Genomic DNA, 21,469 nt, shown 5'->3' on the forward strand with positions numbered 1-21,469 from the left:
ATAGTACATACAGTATATTTACATGATAGTTGCTTGAGTTTAGTATTGGTTGAATAACCAGATTTTGAGGGATTTCTTTTTTTATAATTGAGGGTATGCCAATTCGTTCTTAATATTGGTAGGTAGGGTGTTCCAGTGTCTGGGAGCAAGGACTTTAAAGCTGCTGTCTCCCGCTTTTTCTGTTTGGTATCGGGGATTTCTAGGTTGTCATTATAGTTGGATCTGAGGAGTCTTGTGTGGGTCTTTTTTGTGACTGTATTGATGAGGTATTTGGGAGCTTTATTGGTGAGGCATTTATGAGTGATACTTAGCGTTTTCAAAAGTATCCTGGCTTTGATGGGGAGTCAATGGTTGTCTCTCCTGATGTAAGTAATGTGCTCAGATTTGTTTATGCCTAGTGCAGCCTGGAGGGCTTTGTTCTGCATAAGGTGGAGTTTGGCTATGTTGGTTTTGGAAGTGCCAAGGAAGAGGATATTGCAGTAATCGAGCTTGGATAGTATAAGCGCTCTTGCTAGTGTAACACTATTGTCAGCTGTGAGGAATTTGCGACTGAGGGAGAGTTTGAAGGTGTAGGATGTGGATGAGGCTAGGGTATTGACTTATTTGGACATCGTTAGTGTGGCGTCTAAATAAACACAGTGTTTTAACTTGCTTGAGCACTGGGATCGTGGTACTGTTAATGGTGAAGGATGTATAAGCAGGTTGTAGGGAATCAATTTTAGATGAAGAGCGTAGTATTAGAAGCTCTGTTTTGTCATCATTGAGACATAAGCTATTGTTCGCCATCCAGTTTTGAATTAGTGAGTAGATTTTATTGATGAGCAGTGAGTCTTGCTCATGGTTGCCAGTAAGTGGGATAAGGATCTGGGTGTCGTCTGCAAAGTTGGTGTAGATAACACCCATGGTATCCAAGGCTGCAAAGAGCAACTTGGTGTAGGCGTTGTAGAGGGTGGGGGATAGACAAGATCGTTGTGGGACGCCTACAGGGACTGGTATGGGGTCTGCTGATTCTTTGCCGATGGAGACTCTCGAGGTCCTATCTGCCAGGAATGATTTGATCCAGTCAGTGGCATTGTTGGAGAGGTTAAAGTTGTTAGCTAGTGTGGCACAAAGTTTGTTGTGATTGACCAGATGGAAGGCCGCTGATGGGTCTAGTAGCATGAGTAGGCAGAGTTTACCTGTTTCTCTGGTAGCATCTATTTGGATCTTCAGATCAAGTAGGGCTGTTTCCGTGCTATGGCTAGGGCGGAAGCCTGACTGTCGGTCCCCCAGTAGTTGGTGTTGTTCTAGGTGGTTTTGAAGTTGGGAGTATGCTATTTTGTCGATTATTTTCAGGAGGAATGGTACTGTAGTGATTAGTCGGTAGTTAGTGGGGATTGAGGGATCCAGGGATGTTTTTTTCAATAGGGGAGTTACCCAGGCTTTTTTGATGCTAGTAGATTAGTATCCCCCTGCTGAGCCCTGAGTAGTGGCAGTGGTCGTGAAATGGACTGGATGCGGGGTGGCCTGAGATCCAGGGATGAGCTGGGTAACAGTTGGGGATGGGTGGGGATGGGGGGTTAGAAGGGGAGTTGGGGTGTGTGAAAGGGGGGGAGGGAGAGGGAGTTGGGGGGGTGCAGTTTGGGTCGGGAGAGAGGAGTTGAGGGGGTTGGGAGCAGGGATGGTATTGAACAACAGTTGGGGAGGGGCAGGGTGGAGGGAGGGGAGAGAGTTGGGGAGTTTGGAGGGGCATTAACAGCTGAGGAGCGACCTTGCACCTATACACCATTGCGCATGGAGCGGTAGAAGAGGGGGGAATAGTGGCAGAACTGGGTAAGGATAAGATGGGTGACCTCAAGATAGCGACCTGGAATGTCAGGGGGCTCAATAGCTCTTTGAAGAGGAATAAGGTTATGATGTATTTGAAAAGACAGAGAATTGATATTGCCTTATTACAAGAAACTCACCTAACGAAAGAAAAACAGTTAGAGATGGAGAAGAAATGGAGAGGGACCACCATAGGCGCAACATATTCAGCGTACGCCAGAGGGGTCATTACGTGGCTAGCACCACATGTCTCCTTTAAGCTGTTAAAGTCTACCATAGACCCGGATGGGAGGATGGTGTCAATATGGGGATTAGTAGAGAATAGAGAGTTGTGTATTATCAATACGTATGCCTGAACCACAGGCTATTTCAGGACCTTATACAATAAAATCAGCCCATACATTGGAGCATTAGATCCCAGGGTGGATAGTTCAGCTAGGAAGATGGATAAACCTGCCCCAGCAGCTAAAACCCTGAGGACCTTATTGGGAGACTTCAACCTACTGGATGTGTGGCGAACGCACCACCCACAAGACAGGCAATATTCTCACTACTCGGCCCCACAAAACCTACATACGTGGTTAGACTATATGTTTGCTACTCCAGGGTTGACAGGGGAGTTAGTGCGGTCGGAATACAAAGCGAGAGTCCTCTCAGACTACTTGCCACTGATGATAACATGGCAATACTTGCCACCCAGAGCAATGATCCCGACGTGGAGGCTTAGGGCCAAAGCATTGAAAGATACAGTGTTTAGAGAGGACCTAAGAAAAGAAATTGTGGAATACTTTGAACATAACACCGGGAGCTGGCACACTGGCACACTTTAGGAGGCATTTAAGGTGGTGGTGAGAGGAGCGGCAATAGCTAAATCCAATGGTCTGCAGGGAGGGATTACGCGGGAGCTGCAAGAAGCGGAGAAGAAAATAGAGACAATTATGCGCAGTGGGGGGGCATACCCCTGAGAAGGTGGAAACCATACGACAGATACAACAAGATTGTGGGATATATTGGGAGAGGTTATGTAACCTGAATTACACAAAATATGTAGAGAGGCAACACGAAGGGGGCGATAAACCGGGTAGGCTGTTAGCCTGGTTATATAAGAGTGAGACACCCAGACAAACAATCAGAGCAATATGGGGAATGAATGGACAAATACTTGATACTCAAGAAGGAGTGAACAATGGGTTTCTAGAGTTTTACCAGCAACTGTATAGGGACGTTGAAGGGGGTGAAGAGATTGATGTATCAGAAACATTAGAGGATATTGGTCTTTCTAAACTGGGGACTGCTGAGCGAGAGAACCTGGAGGTTCCAATTACGTTGGCGGAACTAGAAGCAGTGATCAAGCTCTTACCTACTAGTAAGACTCCGGGAGCGGACGGACTCCCCAGTGAGTTCTATAAAACATACAGAGCGGAGTTGCTTCCCCCCCCCGCTCCTAGCCATGCTAAATGAACCATTAGATAAGGGGATGCTGCCGGAATCTCTGAGGGAGGCGATTATTATCCCGCTTCTTAAGCCAAACAAGCCAAGCATGGACTGCGGGCCATACAGACTGCTATCCATGCTGAATCAAGACAGTAAGATACTCACTGCGCTGTTGGCGAATAGGCTGAGACTGATGATCAACAAACTTATATATCCTGACCAAACTGGGTATGTTCTGAATAGAAGTATATCCGACAACCTCAGAAAGCTCCATCATGTCATCGAACAAACGGAAAGGGACTCACAAGAGGTCGCAATAATCTCATTAGAAGCAGTGAAGGCCTTCAACTTTGTCAAATGGTCTTGGCTGATGGCAGCTTTAAAAGAATATGGGATTGGGCCCACATACTTGAGATGGGTGCAACTGCTGTATAGTACACCACTGGCCAGAGTGAAGACGGGAGCGACCATCTCAGAACGATGGCAACTCAGCAGGGGCACTAGACAGGGATGCCCATGGTCCCTGATGCTGTTTATTTTAGCACTAGAACCCTTAGCGATATACCTGAGGCAACAATACGGAGAGGTGGGGATCAGCACGAAGGGGGGACTACACTTGGTATCAATGTATGCTGATGATATGCTGCTGTACTTAAAATATCCTGAGTAGAACCTACAGTATATCTTGGAAGTGATGGAGCGATATGCGGTGCTTTCTGGCATACCAGTGAATCCCAAAAAATCATGTATTTTTCCCCTTGGGGGATATGTTGGGACACCACAAGAGGAATTACCAGTATTACAAATACAATGGGAGACTAGGACCTTTAGATACTTAAGGATTCATATTTTTCACACGGTCGAGGCAGAATTCAAACAAAACACAGAGAAGGCAGTGACTGATAGGGATAGGGAGAGTGACATTGTTGAAGATGCCTAGGCTATTGCACTTTTTAGGGAATATACCATACATAATACCCGAGCGATTCTTTGTTAAACTCCAAAGTGTATGTAGAGGCTTCATATGGCATAACACTAGGAACAGAATAGCACTATGGAAACTGCAAAACATGTACAATAAAGGGGGCATTAAATTGCCCAACTTCAGGGTTTACTATTTGGCCACCCAATTACGATATGTGGCTAAGTGGTTATCGGAAGACTCATACTCGGAGTCCAGAATGTTGAGGGCTGAATGTGCCCCGTTTTTTTTTAAGAGTGGATATGGCTGCTGAAATCACAGCAAGAGGGGTGAAAAAGAATGTTAGAATTGGGATGGCAGATTTGGCGTAAGGCTTGCCAGGCCATGGAGAGCCCGGCCCCGTGTTCCCCACAGATACCGCTAGTGGCACTGACTGGAGTGGACGAGCAATTGAGGAAGATAATCCGTAGGCATTGGGGAACCTATTGGCATAGCACCGCTGGGGGATGTATGTATGCAAGATGGGAGTGCGGTGGAATTTGACACACTCCGAGGAAACTGGTCTACACCCAGGACAGTATGTTACTTACACTTGATTGGTGCAGAAGGTGAGAGATATGTGGTCGGGAATAGTGCTGGAGGGTCACGGCCATAGAAACAATGTATGATATTTCAGATGGAGGACATGAGATCTCCCGAATTTATGAACTGTTGATGTCCAGGCTGGGAAAGGAGGTGTCCCAGCTGAGACGGGACTTGGAGGAGGAAGCCCGGGACTCTGAGTGATGGGTTGTGGGTGAAGGTTCAAGTGCACTAATTACTCACTGCCATTACTTACGGCCTAGTTAAGTTTGTATAACCGTTCACAAGTGCGGAAAGGGGAAACAGGCGTTAGTTCAGATAGGGATTTCATGTACCCTGTCTGACAACAGCCCTGGTACATTATTACCTTTTTGTATAAATATCTAGATGTAAATTGTACTCAGGGAGATGCATTTATCTGGAGCATGAGTTCACCGACACAGACATGTAACATTAGAGTCTCGAGCACACCCACAACACAAGGTTATATTTATGTAAACATAATTGCGCACGTAACAAACAGAATCAGAACGTTTCCACTACTCACGCAATCTAACTTTGACATGGACACCCCGACCGTCCCGTCTCCCCATCTCCATGGGGACACGGGACGCGAGGCGTCGCTACACAGGCCACGCGCCAGCAAACGCCGAACGGGGTTACCATGGCAACCCGAAACACAACTTTTACCAGTGTTCCCCACGCAACGCTTGTTCGCGCAACAGCACGCCAGTTCCCACATTGCAGAATTTGAGAACACTAGGGTACGTCTAATCTGCCCGCTCGTTGAGCATAAGATATAGAAAGTCAGTCCAATGCCCGTAGTGTAACCAGGCCAGCCCATTATTTCTCAACAGAATGGCCATAGACAGAGGGAATATACAAGAGCATATTGAAACGGGTAAGCCACGTATTTATGCTTAAAAGCACATGGCGACATGTATATGCCTCCTTTAAGGATTAGTAACAACTTATTGAGTACATGTTATTTCTGTCTATATCACTTGCAGTTGAACCATAGAATATACTGAGTTCACTACTTGATAATGGTGTTAGGCACCACAAGAAATCACAAAGGTAATTTGACCTTTTTCAGACATGCATAGCACTGTGAACATTATGCTAATTTACATAACTTCAGAGAAACATTTATCTAATGAGGATGCCATGTTGTTGTTTTCTTCCCCATTACCATTTTTTCTGACTTTTGGGAATTACCATGAATGGTATGTAAACCTTTATTTATTTACCTAATTATTTTTTCACATATTGTTTTATTATCTCCAAAATGATGGATTGTGGTATTGACATATATGGACTTGTGTAACGTTCTGAACCTGTTTTGTACCTTATTTGACTTGCGATGTCCCTATTTTTGGGACCAATGCAACCTTTGTTGAATCCTTTAATTTGTTTATCCATTAGAGAGATTGTCTGTAACTGATAAATAAGTTGAATATAGTAGTATGGTTAACGCCCTGAAGGAGATTCGCTCTGAAATTCATTGGCATTAAAATAACCATATGAAAAACCAATAGCCTGCTTCTTGCTTGAAGATATCTAGCGGTTCATAAATTGCAATTTAAGAAATGCTTTCGAAATAACATTTTAATTCCATCTGGACATCAACCATTGAATCCAAACACAGATTTATAGTTTAATGAAAACTCTAAGTAAGCTTGCACAAATTTACACCAGAATTAACAAGTAAGCTCCACGAGAGCTCTCACGGAGAGCGCCAGACTTAGTTGGATGAGTCCATCCAACTTTTTTTGCATGAGGGTTCAGAGGTACCACAAGAAAGGGTCCAGGAATGCGAGGTTGCAACAAATCCAGCTTTATATTACCCACAGGGTGTAGATGACCCCTCAGGGGATTGTTCGGTTCAAGAATGCAGGGGTACAAACATGTCCCAAGTGTGGGGAGGTTAAAGCACGGATGATACATATGTTCTGGTCTGGGCGTGCCCGGAAAGTAGGAGATTCTGGGGGGAGGTGGCCCACCGTTTGTCTGAGAAAGGAATTATATTGGAGGTGGAATCTTTGTGGGCGTGCATGGCGGGGGGGGGGGTGGTTCTCCAGGCCGCGCAAGTTGAAACACCTGAGTAAACTCAGACTTGGCCTATATACTGGCCAAGCGCCGAATTGCCATGGGATGGAAAGCAAACAATAGACCAGAAGTAGAATTTTGGTGGCACGACCTTCAGAAATGGGCGGAAGCAGAAACGGTGGTGTGGAGTGAAGCAGTTAGCAGAGGGGGGGATGAAGAATCGGACACATTGATGGCCTGGAGGCAATTAGGGGCTAAACTGACTGGGTCTGCTCAGACCTGCCTAGAAGATGGAGACTCCTCTGGGAGTGCGCAGGGGAGGGTGCCCCCAGTTGGAGCGATGGAAGATGGTGAAGTGGAGTAGGCTCGAGTTAGGGGGAGGCCATGTCATGGAACTGTATGTGATGCGTGGAACTATGGTTGATGTTCACTGTTTGTTTTGTTTGTTAAACATTAATAATAATTGTTTAAAAACTAAAAAGAAACAGATCCCATTGTGTCCTCCAGCACTGGCAAGGATTCTGTCAAGTCCTCGACCCATGGGCCCATGAGCCCCGAGTCTGAAGGTTTCAACGAAAGCTACTATGTCAACTGCCTCTGCTTCTTAAATGCCCAAAGCGGCATCGCCTTTGGGCATCGACGATGCCAAAGAGCCCTCCTTCGACATTGAAGTAGACACTTCAATCACGCTTTAAGTCATTTGGGTCCATTTATGAGGACGATGATAATGTCCCTTTTGGGTTTGAGCATTTTAGGACATTGAATATCACAGAGGATTTTATCTCAGAGGAGACTTGAATGGAAGAGTTGTTTTCAAGACTTTGAGACACCAGTAGACTTGATGCTCCCCAGAGCTCTTCCCATCCAAAAGAGGCCTACAGGAAGGTGATGAACAAGGTCATTGATTCCCTCGGCTGGGTCGTCCTGCCAAAAACATTACCCAAGATGATCTTAATGACATTCTGTACAAGGATCTTCCAATGAAACCGGTCTTATCCTTCCCTACAACCGGATAGGGACAGTCAAATAATGACGCCTTAGCAAAGATGGTTTTCTCGGCTCAGAGTATGGCATTGAAAGCAATCAATGCCTCTTGCGCTCTGACCAAATATACCTATACACTTTGGACTATTGTGGCAGAGGCAGCAGATAACATCCCTGAGGGAGAGATGAGAGCTTCTTCAACCTGATTAATGATGGGAAAGAAACGTCATGCCAATCCTTACAATCGGGTTTAGACACAACTGACTTTGTCGGCAGATGCATGTGGGTCCATAGCAATGTCTATTCATTTTCTCTGGCTTGGCTCCTGATCTTCAAACCAGGCTCTTAGACCTGCCTTTTGATGAGTCAAATTTATTTGGCCCCAAAGTGAATGACAGTTTGCAAAGCTTCCAAAGGCTCAGCAAAATCTCTGGGAGAGGCAATTCACCAACTGCAACAGCAGACACCCTCACAAAGTTGGAGGGGAAGATCCTTTCACTAATATTCCTCCCTCTACCAAAGAAGTAGAGGCCAAGCCATCCTAAATCAGGGTCAAAGAAGATTTTGCAGTCCAGCTAGAGGCTGTGGAGGAAATCCTGCCAAGCAGCTGGTTCATCCCTGTGCTCTGCTGCTCCTTCAGCTCCAAAACCACGCTGAGCATTTTTTCCACAAAACTCCAGTGGGAGGGAGGCTGACCTGGCATTGAGAAGAATACTACTCTACTTCAGATGCATGCATACTATGAACTCTATTCCAAGGTTACTGTCTCACATTCCTAAAGATGCCCCCAGTTCCCCCCCAAAATATACATCTTTTTTGGGCCCCAGATCCGCCTCTCCTGCAGGACATTCTCTCTCTGGATATGATAGGTTATTTATAACGCGCTTAATACCCAGAGGTTTCTAAGTGCGGACCTGGGGATCGAACCTGTGGTGCTCCGCGTAGTCCTGCTTCCAAGGCGAGCACGTTGCTGCTGAGTTATCCTTCCGAGCCTCTGCTGGAGAAAGGTGCTATGGAGAAGGTACCTTTAGCGGAACTGAACCAGGGTTGGTATTCTACTTATTGCGACCCTTCTTCGACCTGAGGCGATTAACAAGTTCCTCAGGAAGGACAAATTCAGGATGGTTACTCTCTCACAGATCCTCCAGGCCCTCCCACTCCAGGACAGGATGGTGTCACTCGATCCATCTTCATGATTCTTACTTTCATGTGCCTAGCCATCCCAAGCACAGGGAGTACCTGAGATGAGTGATTGGCAGTATTTACTCTCAATTTTCGAGTGCTACCTTTCGGTCTTACCTCTGCCCGAGTGTCTGCACCAAGTTCGTGGCGGTGGTGGCAGCCAGTCTGAGGAGAGGTGGAATTCACATTCTCCCTTACCTAGAAGATTGGCTGATAAGGGCATGTTCTTCAGCACAGACTTTGGAACATCTCAACTGCACCTGCCAATTCCTTCACAAACTGGGCTTCTCCCTCAACTTCAAGAAGTCTCAAGTGACTCATTCTCAAATGCTTCAATTTATTGGAACGTTCTTGGACTCATCTTCAGGGAAGGCTTTTCCTCACAAGTTAAGGGTTTAACATATCCTGCAGATGGTTATGAGATTTCAGAATGCTCAATATCTATGGCCTTCGAGTTGCTAAGGTTGCTTGTCCTCATGGCATCTTGCATGTTATTGGTCCCGAAGGCCCGGCTAAGGATGAAACCGCTTCAGTGGGCTCTGAGAGCCCAATTATCTCAGTTTTCAGGGAGGATGAAAGACCACCTTGAAGTCCCACGCAGGGTCTCAGAGGACCTTCTGATATGGGCCCGCAAAGAGAACCTGATGACTGGAGAACCTTTTAGGCAACCTTGGCCGTAGATCACTGTAGTCCCCGCTACCTCTCTCGAGGGTTGGGGCACACAAATGAATGATTTGACAATGAGTGGACTATAGTCCCCAGGAATCAAGACTATATATAAACCTGTTAGAGCTGAGGGCGATCAGACTGGCACTGATGGCCTTCCTTCCTTACATCCTGGGACAGAACATCCTGATAATGATGGACAACACAGTGGGTATGCATTACCTTAACAGGTGTACAGTTACTACCACTGTGCAAGGAGGCGATGCAGTTCTGGTTTTGGGTGTTTAAAATGGGATTTCTTTGTCAGCAGTTCATTTAGCCGGGAAGAACAATACTACAGTGGAAGCTCTAAGTGGACAGGGCTTGATCTTCCAAGAATGAGAGTTGGCTCATGAATTCCTTGTAGAGGTCTTTGCCCTCTGGGGATCTGTTCACATCCAGCTCAAACAGGAAAAGCAATCTCTTCTATTACAGGGAATGTCCTCAGAGTGGAGCACTGGGGGACACATTCATAGTAGATTGGGATTTTCTTTTCCTTTACGCATTCCCAACAGTCTCCGTCATCCCTCAAGTCCTAAGGAGATTGAGGACATTTGGCAATCCCTGATCCTGATTGCACCAGATTGTGCCAGGAGGACATAGTACCCAGACCTTCAGGATGTGTGCATCTGCCCTGCATTTTGCCTTCCCCAGAGAGTGGATCTCCTTTTGCAGGAGAAGGGTTGTCTTCTCTACCCAGGAATTGGGATGCTGAACCTGCATGCTTGGTTTCAGAAAGGTTAAGGTACAAAGACTAGGACCTCCCGGACGATGTCACAAAGATGTGGCTCTTGGCCAGAAGACCAGCAACACAAGCTATATGCTGCTGCTGTTGATATACATTGAGCAGCTGGTGTAGAGCAAAGGATATAGAACCTTTTCCATGTAATACACCGTGGTCTTTTCTTTCCTGCTCCACCTGGCCCAACAGGGTTTGCAGGTGGCTACCGTTAAAGGATACCTTGTTGTGCTCACAATCTTCATGTGCACACCAGAGCAAGTTTTATACTTCAAGATGCCCATTGTGATTCAGTTTTTAAAAGGTTTCACAAACACCTTTCCACCAGTCCCTTTTCTGGTACCAGCCTGGAACTTGAAACTAGTATCTAGTTCTCACGTTCCTGATGGGTGCTGCCTTTGAGATGCTCCATTCTGGTCCACTCAGACTTCTGATATGGAAGACAATATTCTTAGTGGCTATTACTTCCACTCCTAGGGTTATCGGACTGCAAGCCCTGTCCTATAAACCACTGTTCAGACTTCACCAAGGAGAAAGTGGTATGGAGGGTTCGCCCCTCCTTCCTTCCAAAAGTGGTATCATATTTCCACTTATCCAGAAAGATCACATTACCGGCATTCTACCCTCCACCTCAACCTTCGAAAGAAGAGGAGCGATTGCACAGACTGCACTCAAAATGGGCTCCCAGCTTTTATATTGCAAGAATGGGCAATTTCATTCAAGACAATCAATTTTTCATTGGCAGCACGGGCCACATACTTGATAAGGCAGTAGTCAAACAGGCATTATCAAGATGGATAATACTATGGTTTCAGAGTGCTACTGCATTGCGGGAAAGAAGTACCTGAACGATTAAGAGGCCATTCCACCTAGAAATACCATTTCAGGACATCTGTGAAGCTGCAACTTGGATGTCCCTTCATACATTTTCAAAGCATTACTGCCTAAATATCCTGTCTGGTCAGGACACTATTTTTGGAAGAGCGGTTTTTCATAACATCATGGAATAAAAAAAAGTTAAAATGTATGAGAGCCTGCTTTCCTGCCACCAACACACATACTGCTATGGGAGTATATAGGATGGGAATCCATGGGAGGACACAATCCATTAGAAGAAAAATGGCTTACCCCTGGTAATGTTCTTTCTGATGGATGTTCCTCCCACGGGTTCCTCATCACCCTCCCTGCCTATCCCTTTGACTAAGAGCAAGCTCTAATTTTTTCTCTCTTTCTATGTCTACAAACATTTGTATTGCTTACCCCAAAGCGGCTGAGTGCAGGCAAAAAGAAAAACAAGGAACTGGAGCAAAGCAGCGTAGAGCAAACTATTTATCGGGATATGGAGAGCTGTTGAACCTTTTTTCCAAGAATTGCTAAAGCCAAAAATGAAATTTAAGATGAGTAATCTATGGGGGAAACATCCATCACAAAGAACATTAACAGGGGTAATTAATTTTTCTTCTAATGAATTGTGTCCTCCCATTTGTTCTTTGGTTTTGATCAGGCAATCTAGAGCCTGGGGTTAATTTTCTGGCTAGATATTCTCTCTGTTTATCCCTATTAAGTGCATGACCATTAAAGGTCCAATAGCATCACAAGAAGATTCTCAGTTCATTATGTCCATCTGAATGTGTTTTTCCCCTAGGGCTTTAATTTCCTCTTTAATCATCTTGGAAGCCTGCAAAGCCCTGAGTGTATAAGCCAATGGTGTATTTGCTTTATTAGAACTTGAAAAATAGCGTTATTTTGCTTTGACACAGTAATCCGCAGTCTTGTAATGATTTGTGATTACCCCTTGTAGCTCTCAGTTGAAATTGAATATTTGAGGAGCCTGTCAATTGATATCTCTTCTAAGATATCTAATTTGCTGTTCAAGACAAAGTGTAAAGGACTTTTATGCCTTAATCTAGCCGATTTCCTGCTCCTAATTACCCCATGAGCGGATGGCTCAAAGGCTTCTTAGACTCACTCAAAATTGTGGATATTTCACTTTGTTTTCAGAAAACAAATGATTAATACAATCAGCCAATGGGTCTTTCAATGCTGGGTCATAATGTAATATATCATTTATCTTCCAGAATCAACTTTAAAAAATAACTCCAAATGATGAGTAAAATGAGAGTTTGATTGGAGCATGATCTGAAACTGAGGTAGGGGCGATATCGGCTGAATCATCATTTTGTAGTAAAGGCCAGAGATGAAACCTATCAGCCTGGGACAACCCTGAGGAAAAAAAGGTGTAACTTCTCCCCTTGGGGTAGAGATGTCACCAAACATCACCCATATCTTGGTCTGTAATGGCCTTCAGTAAATATTGGGATGTGGCAACTCTTGTAGTTATGTTCAATTTGATTTCACCTACAAAACGGTCATTTTCAAGTTAAAGTTCCTTTAGCCACAAAGTAAAAATTGTCCACAATGACATTTAGCCAACATAGGGAATAGTTCCTTAAAGAATGTACTGACTATTGTTAAGCCTATAGAAAATGATGTATTCTGTTGCCATGTCAAAGATTGAGGCGTAAAATATGCTTCTAATAGATTCTTTCCTCCCATTGATTCTTCATCTTCACTACCTCCCTTCCAGCACAGCTGCTCTTCAGAAACCTTTCAGCCACCAGTGGGTGCAGCACGGCTCCTCATTGACTATGATGCCTCTATGCATCTCACTCCAGATATGATGGCCAGTATACCTTGAGGTGCCACGCCACGCACACACTATGCTTGTTTTTGGAACACTATTTCTGTACGTTTTCTTCAACGGTATGTTGAGTCAGTCTTCAGGGTTCAAATTCTGCATTGACTGCAGGTGTCAAATGTCTGTTTTTGGATCCTTTACCATACTTGTCTTTACAGCCTCTGTGAGGAGCGCGACAAGCAGGATTGTGTGTCATGCCAGTCGACGCACCCCAAGTTGCTTAGGGAATGTGAAGCAAAGTGGTTTACCTTCCTCCAGAAGGAGAAGGGTGATAAGCAAATCTGTTTGAGGTTCCCCAACGTGGCTCCTCGCACCAAAGCGCCCCAGTCTGCAAGGACAAAAAGCAGCAACACTGCAAGAGACTGCGGTCTCCCGGCGGTTCTTCAAAGCACCATTCTTCCACGTTGTAGAAGAAGAGCCACCACTCCAGGGATTTCCCTGATGATCAAGCTCTGCAGGTACCCCTCCCCACCCAATCCTCTACTCCAGAGGAATGGAAGGTCTTCAGGCCCAAGATGCTTGACATCTTTGCCAAGGTGCTGACTGCTGTGGCCTCTGTGTCTGTGGCTTTGGCCTCAATGCCGCTGGTGCCAGCTCAGTCCACCATGCGCAACAAGCTGGCAGAGACACAGATTTATTGCGTGGCTGTGCGCCTTCTGGCCCAACCAATCGTACAACAGACAAGTTCCCGTCTCATGGCCGCACCGCTCCCTTTGGATGTTGGTCTTCAGCCCCATCGTTTCCCTCCGTGGCACCACAGGTGCCGAAGCTCCTCAAGAGTATGCCCTGCTCCCTAGGAGTACATTCATGTCTCGTCTTGAAGACATTTATGATGTGAAAAGGAAATGACAGACTTCTGAGAGTAGTTCTATGGGGTTCAGGGGTTCCTGGTGGATCTTGTGGCCGACTTGCAGTAGTAGTAATACTTTATTTTAATACTTTATTTCAGCTTGCGCCATTTACAAGAAAAAGCTTTCAACACAAACATTACCATAATTAAAACAGATTAAAAACAGGTAATTTTAAAATTGTAAGTATGCCTGTAAACAGTCTTATTAATAAGGCTAGATAAAACAATTCCTTTCCAAGCATTTGAAGGAGGCAATAATGTACTCGCATCAATCAGATAAGAAATGTGCATCAACACAGGACAAAACAAAAACCATTGCTTCCATAACAGAGCTGATATTATTACATATGAAATACCTTCAATGCTACTGCCTTCTTAAATCTAATAATTTCATGCAAATACACAAAAGAATGAGGTAAATCCTCCACCACAGGTACAATACTTAGTTGTAAATTGCCATTACATCCGACCCCTTGATGGTAAAACATTTAATCTTACCATAGCCAGAACACGTCTTTGAGTTGTTAACCTAATAGAACTCATTGACTCATTTTCATAGTGGGTGTCGCATGCCACCATTAAATGCCTCATTGAGCATAAATGTATCATACCGTTGATGGATTGGTCGAATTTTAGCTTTCTTGCTTTCGTTTTCAACTGTGTCTTAGTGATCATACCCCCTTTAGGGGGAGACATGGTATCACAAGTATGACATTGACACAAAAGGTACAGTTTGTAAAACCTTTATTAAAGTTTCTGGGTTTGGAAAATCTCCTACTTTGCCCTATAACTAGGATGTGAGTAGTCTCGACCATCAAATAATAAATCACATTCCTAGTTGAGTCCAACAAATCAAAATGACCTATACTAACAAAACCTAATGCCGGCCCTATCTCTTGTAAAAAAAAGTGTATAAAAGAGATATGTATGTAAAGGAAAATTAGTGTTAAAATATAAAGAATAAATGTGGCTGAATCAGGTCTCCTCCCCACGATAGACAGCATGGTGTAAGGCGGTACCCGTAGGCAAGAAAACACAGTCTGGCTTGGGTTTTTAACACGAAACAGTTGAAAACGTGGATCGAGCCCCATCTGGCCTTAAGTCTGTCTTTCCAGTCTTCCAAACAACGTTCAACAAAAAGTTCCCACCGGTTCCCCTCTATTGGGCTCAGACCTTTCACAACAAAAGTTCAACAATACTTGCAGGGGCTACCTTCCTCAAACTTATTACACTTCGGGGCGCCCTCATTCGGGCTCAGACCGTTTCCAGATGTCGAAAGACTTTCAAATGTGCATGGCTTTCTCTACAGACCTCTGCAGGACCACTTTGACTCAAAGTTTAATGTTCAGATTTTTGTCCCCTCCCCCCCTTTCTCTCTGGGTTAATTTTGATCACTTTGTAGCAATAAAGTGAATGAACTATAAAAGAAAACAATTTACCTTCACAGAGACTTTCGAGTGGGCTACTTCTTTTTGCCGGACCACTTCGTTACTCAGTATCGCTGGTTTCACAGCTATTCTTACTTCAAGGTTCATTCACAGGTGTGCCTATCTCATCCACACACTTGAAGCCTTCACTTGTGATATAATGTTGCAACTGCAATCTTTCCTTAACACACCGGTCTCTCAGGGCGCTTGCCAATTCACCGGCTGTGTGCATTTCTTCCTTGTCTTTACAGCTTTCTAATTCACGAGTTAAGCTTAGTACCACAGGCTTGGCCTCGCCTCCCCAACTCTGCCGCTTAACCAGGAGGGTCACTGGCATCCTTGAAATAGAATGCAGCCTTCTGCTTTGGGATTTGGCCTTTTCCACATGTTTATTGTGGCATTTTGAAGGCAACAACCTCGTGTAGGGAACTCCTGGGGTTCTCGTCCTGCTGCTTTCGTGCATTGGTCCGTCACTCTGCTCCAGTAGGTTCACCTTTGCCCCAGAGCTATTGCTCTTACTCGTGTTCCACCTTGCTCAGAGTGTGTCTCTATGTTCTGCCTTTTATCCATGTGTGGAGAGCTAATTGGTATCAGATGTATGCACTTAAAGTCAAGTGCCTGACCCGATTAGAGGGACATGTCCAGTGCGATGTATAAGTCTTGTTACTCTAACGGCCTCTTCCTCTGCCCAGTGTTTGTCTAGAACGGGGGGAGTTGGGATATCAGAGAATCCTAAAAAATAGGATGGGTTAGGTGTACAAAAAGGGGGGAATACTGCGTCTCACCATCGGCTCCTTCACCCCCCACTTCCAGAATACCCCTCACCCAGGTGATCCTCCCGCACTGGTCCACCCCCAGGAACTGGATCCAAAAGCGATGGACTTGTCCTGGCCACCTGGATGTCAAGTCCCTGAGGACCAGCGGGTAGGACACCCTTCGGTTTCGCACACCCCCCCTGAGTTGTTTGGTATCTATGCTCCACTTTCTGCATAACAAGGAGCATTTCTTCTGCCAACGATAAATGTCATTGGAGGCATTTATCGCTAATTCTTCATTACATTCCTAATATTTGAATTTTCTGAGGGGCTTTGATGTAATTTTTGAAAATATTCTAGAAATCTAAATTCGGCCCAATACTTGAGACGCCAACTTCAAGGCTTAGGGATGGACTGGGGCACTAGGACCTAAGCCCAGCAGCTTCCTCAAATAAGCCTTAGACACAAGAGCCTGAATCAATTTATTGAGGTGGTAACCACCATACTAATAATAAAATTGCATCAAACAACCAAGGCCTGAGCACATCCGATTTTGAAGCGACCCTAAGTGTGCAGACCACATGCAGTTACTTAAAAATAACACCCCTAAGTAGCAATACGAGCCAGCTACATTCATCTTGGCATGGTTTATGGACCAGGTAGGTTTCCTTTTATTGGTGCCAAAAGTTACTACTTTTAGTTTTGTTTACATTCAGGCTTAGGCCATTGGCTTAAAAATATCTGGCTGCATATCTCCTGCTATGTCTTAAATCCTTTGGTGTCAAATCAAGTAAAATGGTAACGTCACCATAGAGAAGGGTGGGATACACAACTCAGTTCAAAAATGGCAAAGGATCCAATGAACAGCCCTGGCGAACACCTTTATTGGTAGCAAACTCTTTGAGGCCCTAGTATTAGAATAAAGACAGATGATTATCTGCAAAAGAGAAGTCGACACACCCACAAGAAGCATTGATCCATGGAGTCGAAGGCCTTCGCTAAATGCAAAAAGCCCAAATATGCTACACCTCCTCTTATCCTCCCAAATTTGTCTGTAAATGTTGAGAGGATAGATACATGAATAATTGTCATAACGCCTTTTCTAAAGCCTGCTTGGTTGGCAGACAGCTGGCGAAGGTCTTGGAGGCATTGTCCATTAATGATTTTGGGCAGTAACAATGGGGATCTACTCTTTAGCCCTTCTTAAAGATAGGTTTAATAAGGCTCCTATCCCACGACGACTGGAGAGTCAAAGAAGAGGCAATACCATTGTACACTACCAACACAACTGGAACTTACCACCCCAGGAACCACTCATAGATTCCCGACCTGACACCATATGGGCCCTGGGCCATGCCAAGCTTAGAAACATTGATGGCACACAGGACCTCCTGAATTGAAAAAGATAGCCCTGGTGCTGGGGCCACAGGGTTTGCAAAGTGGAAACTTGTCTAACCTATCGTCATGTGCACCATCAAGAAAATCACAATCAACAAGATCCTAAAAGCCTTTGACATTCTTGTCCCTGATTGCCTCTTTCAGCCGCTCCCACTGCAGCTCAATAAATTATTGTTTTCTTTGGCTATGTATCCAGGTGGCCTAGACACCTCACCAGAAGTGGACATGCTCCCAGCTCCTACCCTATTGCTAAGTTGGTAAATACTGTATAGATGTCGGCACCCACCTGTCTAAATGTTTAAATACGAGCTGCCAGGCATTCTGGATGAGAACCAAAAGAAGGAAACCCTTTTTCCTTTCAATCAGGCAGTAAAGACGCAAGTCCTGAAATGATGGTCTGAACTGGCTACAGTCAAGGCTGTTGTCTGCAAACTTGCAAAGAAACACAGGCCGGTGCCCTCGGACCTAGGTTTCCTGGCCGCCCATGCATCACAAGAGAGCTTAGTTGTGCAGGCTGCCACAGCAAGTCTGAATCAACCTCTTTTCCATCTTTACCGCATGACAGATACAGCACACATCTGGATGCATGGGAAAAGGCCTTTGGCTCTGCAAGCCTAGGCCTGCGATGCATCAACCCTTCCTGCGCACTGGTCAAACTGCGTGTTGGACTTGGTCCATTATATCAGAGGCTGATGACCACATCCCAGAAGGGGATGGTTTTGAGGACCTGGTCAAGGACGGCAAGGAGAACTCTTGCCAGATTCTCAGGTCTGTACCACGGAATGTATATCCAGGGTGATGGCTACCAGCACAGACTTGAGGAGATACTCATGGCTGAGGACATCAGGTTTTATCACAATTGTTCCGGAAAAACATCTCGACATGTCATTTGACGGCAACAGCATGTTCGGCACTGAGGCTGATGAGTCCTTACAAACATTTGAGGCCTCAAAGGAGACTGCAGAGTCTCTGGGACTGACTATCCTGAAGAAGGGTTCGGGATCCTGCCACGACCCTCCCACCCCTACTAAATTCATGACAAGAAAGAAGGCCAGGAAACACCGCAATCATCCATTCTATTTTGGATGAATTCCTAACGGACCAATGATTGACAAACACATTGAGAGGTACACCCTCCGCCAACCATACAGAGCAGGTGTGGTACGGGTCTATCCCTGTGTGGATGAAAGATCCGCAGGCCATGGTCAGAGAGACCTATATGGACAGCCTGGACTAGAACAACAAGGAGCCATGTTGTTGACGTTGTTAGAGACTCCACGACATAGCAGCGTTAGACATGAAGCCCAAGTGCCATCTGCACTTCGGGACACAAACACACATTCGAATACATAAAGAAAACGAGCACAAAGTTCTGTAGTCAGAAGACAGATACACATATATACTATCATCGCTTTTATTATTGTTGCCATTGGCCAAATGCAGCAACGCATAAACCGCAAGGAGCACGAGATACTGAGCAAAGCTTGCAGATACGAGCTGACATTCTGGATGAGAACCAAAAGAAGGAAACCCTTTTGCCTTTCAATCAGGCATTAGAGACCCAAGTCCTGAAACGATGGTCTGAACTGGCTTCAGTTATTGCTGTCGTCTGCAACCTTGTAAACAAACAGGCCGGTAAGCTTGGACCTGGGTTTCTTGTCCGCCCATGCATCACAGGAGAGCTTGCTTGTGCAGGATGCCACAGCAAGTCTGAATCAACCTCTTTTCCTTCTTTACCGCTTGAGAACTACAGCACACATCTCGATCAATGGGAAAAGACGTTTATCTCTGCAAGCCTAGGCCTGTGATGCATCAACGCTTCCTGCAAACTGGCCAAATTCCGTTTTGGACTTTGGTCCATTATATCAGAGGCTGCTGAACACATCCCAGAATGGGATGGTTTTGAGGACCTGGTCAAGTACCGCAAGGAAAACTCTTGCCAGATTCTCAGGCCTGTACCACAGAATGTGTTGCCAGGGTGATGGCTACCAGCACAGACTTGAGGAGATACTCATGACTGAGAACATCAGGTTTTATCCCAATTGTTCCGGAAAAATATCTGGGCATGCCATTTTACGGCAACAGCATGTTCTGAACTGAGGCTGATTAGTCCATACAAACATTTGAGGCTGACTATCCTGAAGAGGGTTTCTGGATCCTGCCACCACCTCCCACCCCTACTAAATTCATGACAAGGAAGAAGGCCAGGAAACACAGCAATCATCCATTCTATTTCAGACGAATTCCTAACGCACCAATGATTGACAAATACGTTGAGAGGTACCCCCTCCGCCAGCCATACAGACCAGGTGTGGTACGAGTCTATCCCTGTGTGGATGCTGATCCGCAGACCATGGTCAGAGAGACCTATATGGACAGCCTGGACTAGAGCCATGTTGTTGATGTTGTTAGACACACCACGACGTAGCAGCGTTAGGCATGAAGCACAAGTGCCTTCCCCACTTCGGGACACAAACACACACTCGAATACATAAAGAACACGAGCGCACAGTTCTGTAGTTAAATGACAGATACACATACATACTGTCATTGCTTTTATTATTTTTGCCATTGGCCAAATGCAGCAACGCAGAAACTGCGCAAGGTGCAAAAGATCCTGAGCAAAGCTTGCAGGTGCTTTAACGTGAGTAACCCTATAGAACTGCAGATGCACCTATGAGACCTGACAGAGCCAAGTGTGACTAATCTATGGAGAATATTGTATAGCGTGGACACTGTATAAACCGCATTATAAGGTTTAGGAAAAGTACAGCAGGCCTCGGGCCTCTGAGCAAGAGATGAGCTGAGCTGATTCAGGCTAGACAAGAGAGCAAGACGTGTGAGACAGGACCCGTAGCCAAGGTCAAGTGATACGGATGACATTCCAATCCCGAGACGACAAAGGGACCAGCTGCAGAAAATACAAATAAATCGACATAATTCAAAGCTGCAGAGCTCAAATTTGTGGTCTCTAAACACGTGACGCAGCTGAAGCAGATAAGATATTTAGGAAGAGAGAGTTGAAGTTAATGAAGCCCCAAGCCCCAAAAGGCCTTGTGGACAATGCAGAGGGTTTTGAACTTAATCCTCACAGCCACTGGGAGTCAGTGCAGAGATTTCAGTCCTAGAGAGATAAGATCCCTGTGCTTGAGGCCAAGGACAAGTCTCGCAGTCCTGTTCTGGATGAGTTGCAGAGGGCAAAGAGTAGAAGCAGGCAGATTTAGAAAGAGGCTGTTGCAGTAGTCCAGCCTAGAGAAAATCAGAGCTCTGGAGACCGTGAGCTTCTGGGGGAAGGAGAGTAAAGGAAGAATACCTCTGAGGAGGTGCAGCTGGTAGTGTGACTTCTTAGAGACGTCAGAGATGTGAGGAGAGAAGGAGAGTGTGGAGTCGAAGATGACCCTGAGGTTTTTAGCCTCACAGTTGGGAACAGGAAGAGGGCCAAGAGAGGCCGGCCAGAGAGTGACAGGAAAGAAGGGAGCAGGTGTGCCGATGAGGAGAATCTTGGTCTTGCTGACATTATGGCAGAGATCATTGGCGGCACACCACTCATGGATAGCAGACACAGTCAGAGATGAGTGAAGGAACAGAAGTTGCGGAAGGGAGCCTGAAAATGAGTTGAGTGTCATCCGCATAGAACTGAAAGTTGGGGCAGAGAGCTGCAATGGAGTGCCAGGTATTGGACGAACAGCCAGGGAGAGAGGTTAGACCCCTGGGGAACACCAGAAGTAGAAGTAGAGATAGAGATAGAGGAGAGAAAGGACCCAGGTTGGACCTGGGAGGGTCGATCGGAGAGGAAAGAGGTCAACCAAGCCAAGACCTGATCGGTGATACCCAGATTATCATGGAGACGGTTGAGCAGGATGGCATGGTTGACCATGTCAAAGGTAGAGAGATCAAGTAAGATGAGGACACAAGGGGTTTTGGAGAGCAGGTCTTCA

Source organism: Ambystoma mexicanum, chromosome 9 (assembly GCF_040938575.1).
Source record: "Ambystoma mexicanum isolate Mex_15411 chromosome 9, UKY_AmexF1_1, whole genome shotgun sequence".
Lineage (NCBI taxonomy): Eukaryota > Metazoa > Chordata > Amphibia > Caudata > Ambystomatidae > Ambystoma > Ambystoma mexicanum.